The sequence below is a fragment of the Capsicum annuum genome, chromosome 9 (genome assembly GCF_002878395.1).
Source record: "Capsicum annuum cultivar UCD-10X-F1 chromosome 9, UCD10Xv1.1, whole genome shotgun sequence".
NCBI lineage: Eukaryota > Viridiplantae > Streptophyta > Magnoliopsida > Solanales > Solanaceae > Capsicum > Capsicum annuum.
Genome location: NC_061119.1, coordinates 63,205,714 through 63,213,212, shown reverse-complemented (window position 1 = coordinate 63,213,212; position 7,499 = coordinate 63,205,714).

Here is a 7,499-nt window from a genome sequence, read left to right as displayed (position 1 = left end):
ATATATATATATATATATATATATATAGGGTCAAAATGGGTAGAAAAAACTAAAATATCTTTTTAAAAACATCTCTTAATTGCTGGAAAAAATGGCTGACGACATTTGTGACAGGCCATCAAACCTGTGATAGGCCATCACAAAATATCATCAAAAAATGTAGGATTTTATGATTTTCTGCCTAAGGCTGATGACATCGTCAGAAATGTCGTCAAAAATATGACATGCCATCAAAAACATAGTTAAGAACGTGACAGCCTGTCAGAAACGTCATCACACCTTTCCAGATTGATATGCTGGAGTAAAATGGGTATAACTCTTTGTTCCGATATTGTATTTTTGCAAAATTTATATTGTTGGAAAGACAATTCAATTATCTATCTATTGATAGTGTATGAGCTCAAAAATTCCAAGTATAGTCAGAGATATGAACATTTGAAGTTGACTATACTAATATTCTTCCCAAGAATTCAATCGATAAGGAATGTTTTTAGAAAGATTGTCCAATTCTCCACATGATAGAAAGTGATATTTAGGAAAATACAATTATCTGGATATTGATAATTAGAGGACCATAGAGAGCATGTATGGAGACTTATAGAAACAAAGACAAGAGGCATACCATCATTTTAGTGTTAGTGGTATTTTATTTTAGAGTAAGGATTTTTCTAGTAGAGTTCAGCCTTACCTGTAGCCCTTACTCTTTACACAAATAATTTCCATACTATAAGTAGTTCTCAGGTTAGTTGTGATGATCATAGTGGGTAGAATCCCTTATCAAAATTATGGGATGTGGTATGGATTTTTTATAACATAATGACCATTTTGGATTATGAGAGGCAGTATCTCAAAGTATTCCAGGATCTGGGTTTAGTTGTGTTGTGTTGTGATGAGAAATTGGTTCTAAGAATGCCCTAAGTATGAGATAGATGATCAACTAGAGTTGGTATGTATTCCCAGCTAGCCTATATTTCCTACGAAAGGCTGTGAGTTTGGATGTTTGGACATAACTTTTGTGTCTTTCTCTCTGCATCAACTGGCCAGCTCTTTAGGCTTAGTTTGTGTTCTTTACTTAGTAATGCTTCAGGAGTTAGTGCGATTACATAGAGACCGACTCCAAGTATAGAGAGTGTTCCTAACATGAGATTTCAGTCATTATTATTATTTAGATCAACTCATGATGTTTTGACATCTTCAATTAGAGATGGTGCACTTGGAACCTTAGTTGATGATTTAGTAGGTTGGTTCAATTTGGACCCATTCAGAATTATTTTCCCTATGCCTGTTAGGCATGTGATTGTAGAGGTCACTATGATTGGTGTGCCTTTATCTCTGACATTTATCTCTTATTATATGTATTGGGGTTTTCATACCCATTGATGATTGTATGCCTTGATGAATTTATATCAGTCATTATATGCCATATTATTGAATTCATAGTTATGTTACTATTTTGTGGTTTATTTCTATTAGTTATGGATGGTGTCGATCTATATTGATATTTTCTGCTATGGGTGTTGTTTTGGGATTTAGTCCCATTTATCTTGGCACATTACCCCTGTTATAGCCCTTGAGCGGTACAAGATATTGTTGTTCATTTTGGTACTGCCTGTTCAATATGTTGATAGTGATATTATTATTGTATTTCCTAATACCGTAAAAGGTTATTTTTATTTCTTTATATTATTGCTTGACGTTTCTACTTGATGAATTTGATCCTCCTGAGTACCTATATAGACTAATGTTATCGAGTCAGACTTTTATTTTATTGTGATATTATTTGGTGGCTTGAGTAAATGTAACCCAATTTGATAAATTCTTTTCCCTAGCGTGACGAGGTTGCCTGTGTTCCCCCATGGTTATCTATTTCACATTGAGTCAAGGATGTATTATGGTATAGAAGGTAATCTGACCTTCCATGGTTTTGTGTGGCTTTTGAGTTTGCAATGTAGTTATGTTTTCTATTATTAAGTTTAAGAATTTTAGACTTGCTTCCTATGTTGAGAAGGGTTTTTTTTGCTATCCTTTCTAATATAACCCATTTATCAAATTGACCAGCTAGGGTACGCACTTTGTTTGCGGATATTTCATCATTTGATAGCGATTTTAATAGAGATGTTTAGATATCAAGGATTCATCTTATAGGTATGTTGGGTTCTTTCCCTGGAATGGTTTGCCCTATTGTTAGTATGGAGATTGGATACTCCTTTATTGTTGTGATAGTTTTGTCTACTATAGTTGGAAAGTTACAGACAAATTTCCTTTCCTGTGATTGCTTCTTAAGTTGGCAAATTGTAAACTCTTTAGCTTTATTTGTTGGCTCTTTGGTGGTGGTCTAAACTTTGACCTTAATTTTAAGATTGTTATTTCTTCTTTGATGATGTGATTCTTGGGTGGATTCAGGAAATCACCATTTTAGCATTTTTTTTCCTGGTGAGGCTTAGTGGAGCATTTTACTTGGTGATATATACTTGTGGCTATTTCTTTTCCTAGATGGATTATTGGATTAGTTAGTTCTTAGCTTAAGTAGCATTTTTATTGATTTTCTTAAGCTTTTACCATTTTTGGTGTGGCTTACTGCCTTAGGATATTTTTGAGTATGTTTTTATAGTTCATGCCCTCCAGTAGATATGGAGTAGGTTATATGTATTTTCAACCAGTGGTTCATCCAGTTATGTGATTGGTATCATGTGGCTATACTTTGTTCCCTCCAGCTGATATAGAGATAGTTGCTTGCAATTCAGTCAAAGGTTATCCTATGTCTTGACTGTGGCTTGGTATGATTTAACTTGAATTTTTCAGATTTGAGTACGAGAGTCAATTTAAGATAGTTTACATTAATACAACCTTATTGGTTCGGTTTTGGATTCGACTTCGCGGAATAGCGATTTGATGTTATGATAGATTTGGAGCATTATTACCTACCAATTTTTAGTTTTGATTTCGATGTTTGAGACTGAGGGATCAACCTTGGTCTTTAGATTTCAGCTTAGTGTTGTAGAGTTACGTGTAGTTTTCTTTAGTCTTGTCCTTGTTAAGATTTCATTTATAGGCTAGTTGAGCCTACTCTGTGGTTGCCTATTCTATCTATTTGACATCAATTTGATTGTAGTTGACAAATATTCAAATGATAGCCTATGGGCCCCGGGTTTGTTAATTAAGTATTGACCTCGAGTTTAAGTTCTCTTTGGAAAATATTGTATGATTTATTCAGTTGGAGTAATATTGTTGAGTTTGATTCATTAAGGCTTCATTCTCAACAAATGAGACATCCTTAAGTGGAATATTCAGTGATGAGTAGTTATACCATTGATTTTGAGAATTTAGTTTGATTTTCATACGAGTTGGTTGCAGCATTAACATAGATTACATTCCTTGATTATATCCATTTGTATGCCCATACAACACCTTATGAGATTATTCTCATGTTTACCATATGAACTTTTAGCGGATTAACTTTAGTTCTTTTAGTTCTCCAAGATAAGACTGTGTTGACCAGACTCAAGTGATTTTCCTCCTGTCTTGGAGTAGATATTATTTTCTAAGTGGTAAATAAGGATATTCTTAGATTTGGAGTCGGTTTTATGGCTCGTGTATTAGTTTGCTTTGGCTTAGATGAACCCTTATTGATTAATGTGGATATTGAGAGGGTAAGAAAATATTATGGTTCAGATATGCATACATCAAGCTTCTTGGTTAAGTTTCACACCAATTAGTGATTAGGTTGAGTTTTGGCTATTTAGAAGTAGAATGAGAATTTTGGTTGAAAATGGGATACTTGTGGCAAAAATCCCTTTGAAGTGCTTTCTCTCCACTGAAGTTTTTTCGGAAGCCATGCTTGGAGCATGTGAACCCAATACCTCATCGTTTCGATCTTTTGAGATTCTTTCAATTCATTGACTTTTGAGGACGAAAGCCCTTTTATTAGTGGCTATAGTAATGACCCTTCAGGTCATTTTCTATATTTATGGTTATTTTTACCGTTTGAGTTACCCTATAGCTACCTTAAGTTAGTTATGACTTCATGGAATAGACGATTCAGTTTCGGGTATTTTGGTTGGTTTTTAGAGCCAATACCCTGTTTAAAAGTCTTTGCTAGTTTCAAATAGCTACCAGAACAAAACATCATTAAAGCAATCTCGAATGCAAATTCCAACTGTACCGGCACATTTGAATTTTCAATTTTAAGCTTGGTAGACCTTCGGTTTGGGTCCTAATGTTTTTGAGCTTATTTCGACCTATCAATCGAAAAGCTAAATATTCAACAGTAATGTGTGGGACCCATATTTGGTTAAAAAAAACCTCAGATTGAAAATCTATGTTTGCCAACACATCCAGAATGTTGAATTTATTGTGGTTACTTTTTTTTTAATGCAAATTGGATAAAGAATGCATCCCGAGGTATTGGCCAAAACTCAAAATCAAATTCTAAGTTTCAACTGTCATATGTTGCAGCCATGATCGTGATTACAGAAGCCTTTGCGCGTTCATGACTATTGGAAATGCATCCTGCATGTGCTTAATTGCGAGGACTGAAGGCCTAGGCTGGTTCTTTAAATAGCTATACTTTGCGAAGAATTGGCCATTTGCTTCCTCCGTTGAGAGTTTTAAACCCAAAAATTATATGCTAATAAGAAATTAGTCATGGTTGGTGGTTTAGGAGCTTAATTATCATCGTTTGTCCTGATTATCTTCAAATTTAAGGTAATAATCCTTTGAATTCATGCTTGAAATTCCTAGTTTGCACCCAATACCCTAATCTAGTTTAGGGCTTGATTTTAGCCCAACATCTTCTTGAGTTTCACCTATTTCTTCAGGGTTATTACATCTTGTTTATTTGTGAACATTAGGTTGGTCTCAGAAACTTATTTTCCATATGTGGGACTTATTTGGGTTTTGGTATTATTCTTGTACCCAAAGCATAATAATGCAATATTGGTATCATTAGACTCATATTGATGAGTATTTTATGGTTTAGTTAGTGTGATGGAATTTTAAGGATCTTGAGAGAAAATGAGCTTAATGTGCATCACGTTAAGTGTTGCAGTTTGTCCTTGAGGTAGGCTTCTACTTACTTTTCTTCATAGATCATGTGTGATATAAATTGCATGTGAATATGGATATTAGGCTTGATTATGAGTAGAATAACTTGGCCTCAATTGTTGATGGTTGGGGATTAGAAGAGTATTTTAGACTCATAAGATGGCATGTTTATACCACATTTTAATCCTATTGCCTTTACTCTCTAGTTTGGATTATTAGAGCATTGTTATGGTATAATACTATGTTTGGGATGTGGTTTTAGTATTTGAAGCATGTCTTGAATACTGAACCTTATTGGGCTAGTGTGGTAGTCTTAAAACCATAATTTGGGTAGAGTTGACTTGACTACACTTGCTTCTAGTTGTAGCTCCTATCTTAGGCGAGAATATGGCTTACTTAACATCTAGAAGTTTGACTCGATACCTTAGACTAGTTTGGGGCATAGTGTGCCTAATTATGGAATTTGAGGATTAAAAGTAGGATCATCCGACTCACTTAGGCCTAAATTTGTGTTAAGCCTTGTAGACTTAGTTGCGGATGTTAGACATAGATAAGGTTAGTAAACCTTAGAATAAGGTTACTTCATGATTTGGTAACTTTCTATTAATGTTTCTAGATTGTGGCTTTGAGTTGCAGTTAAGATACTTCTTGTGGAAGTGATATTGGGCATGTAGAAATGATATTTCTCCTACGTACATTATGTGGCTTATGGAGATGCGATTTCCTCTTAGACATGATGATTGGCCTATAGAGATGCAATTTCCTCATAGGCTTAATGATTGGCCTATAAAGATACTATTTCCTCTTAGACATGGTGATTGGCCTATGGAGTTGCTATTTTCTTTAGTCATGATTATTGGACCTATAGAGACGATGTTCCTCTTAGATATGACAATTGGCATAGAAAGGTGACATTCTTAAAAGTTAGGATGTATGACCTATTGATATAACATATTATACAGATGATTACATTCTTATTGATACTATGACTCCTTCATGTGAGATACTTCCTATATGTGTGATGGTTAGGGATATGTTATGACTTATAAATATAATTATTGATATGAGTTTTAGATATGTATATGGGCCTAAGTTTGTAATTATGATGTTGTGATTATTTGGGATATTTTAATGGGCCAAGATCTATGTTATGATAATGATTGGATATCCGAGAAATGTTTATCCTTGTATAGGGTGCAGTTATGGTTTATGAATACATTGTATACACATCTCTCCGGTATGGGATAGAGAAAGATGTAGTATGTCTCTTACGACTTTGTTGATTGGATACTGGTGATGGCATGCATAGATTTGGTACATTCATAATTATAATATTAGTAACTTGTATGATTCTTGATGAACTATGATCTTATGATTGTTCTGCCTAATTAAAGGGATAAGCTATACGGTCATAGTTTCCTATTAGGTACTATAGAACTTGATGGCTAGGAATCTAATGTACTAGTTTATGGATTTTGCTTAGATAAAATACAGTAGCTAGCGATGATTAATGTGTGACTAAAAACTATATTGGGGCTAGCGTAGGTGAAGATTAGTTGATATTGATGACTAAGTTCATGATGTTGATTAGTTGATAAATGAGGAGTTCTTTATTAAGAAGGCTAGGTAATAAGAGGTGTCTAGTTAATAATGATGCATAGTTGATAAATTATTAATTAGTGAATAGTTAGTCAAGTATTAGTTGGTAAACAATTATTATTTAGTGAGTGGTGTTAGTTAATAAAAGATGGTTATATGATAAGTAGTTCTGTGTTGTCTAATAATGATGAACAGATAAAAGATGATTAGTTGATAATGATGAATAGTTAATAAATAGCATTTCGATCTAGTGATGAACCTTGACTAGATGCTAGATATTGACTATTAAATAAATAGTGGCTAGTTCCTATCCTGTGAATAAGAACTATGTGAAGCATAATGTTTAGTATATTAACTAGGGTTTTTTTGATGTCTAGAGAACTAGTGGTTTCATCATATAAGCATCGGCTAACTAATAATGAGTAGATAAGAAGTATTATCTAGACAGATATTCTATGGTTGTATGTCTATGCATATGAGTATTTTAGTGTATGTTAATCGATAAGGGTAAACATTGTGATGATGATATCTATACCCAACAAGGTCGGAGGATACTATTGTAATGATATTGATCGTCGACATGGCCGAAGGATACTGTTGTGCTAATGTTGATACTCGGCAAGGTCGGAGCATATGTTGATAAACGACAAGGTCGAAGGATATATTGATGATATGTTGATACCTGGTAAGTTTGAAGGATATATTGATATTATGCTAATCCCCATCAAGGTCAGAGGTTGATTATGATGATGATGGTTATGATGATGAGATTGTACTATTAATTGTGTACCTTGCATTCATTCTGTCATGCGCATCGCCTATCACTTGTATGCACCTATACCTATCAGCTGGTATGG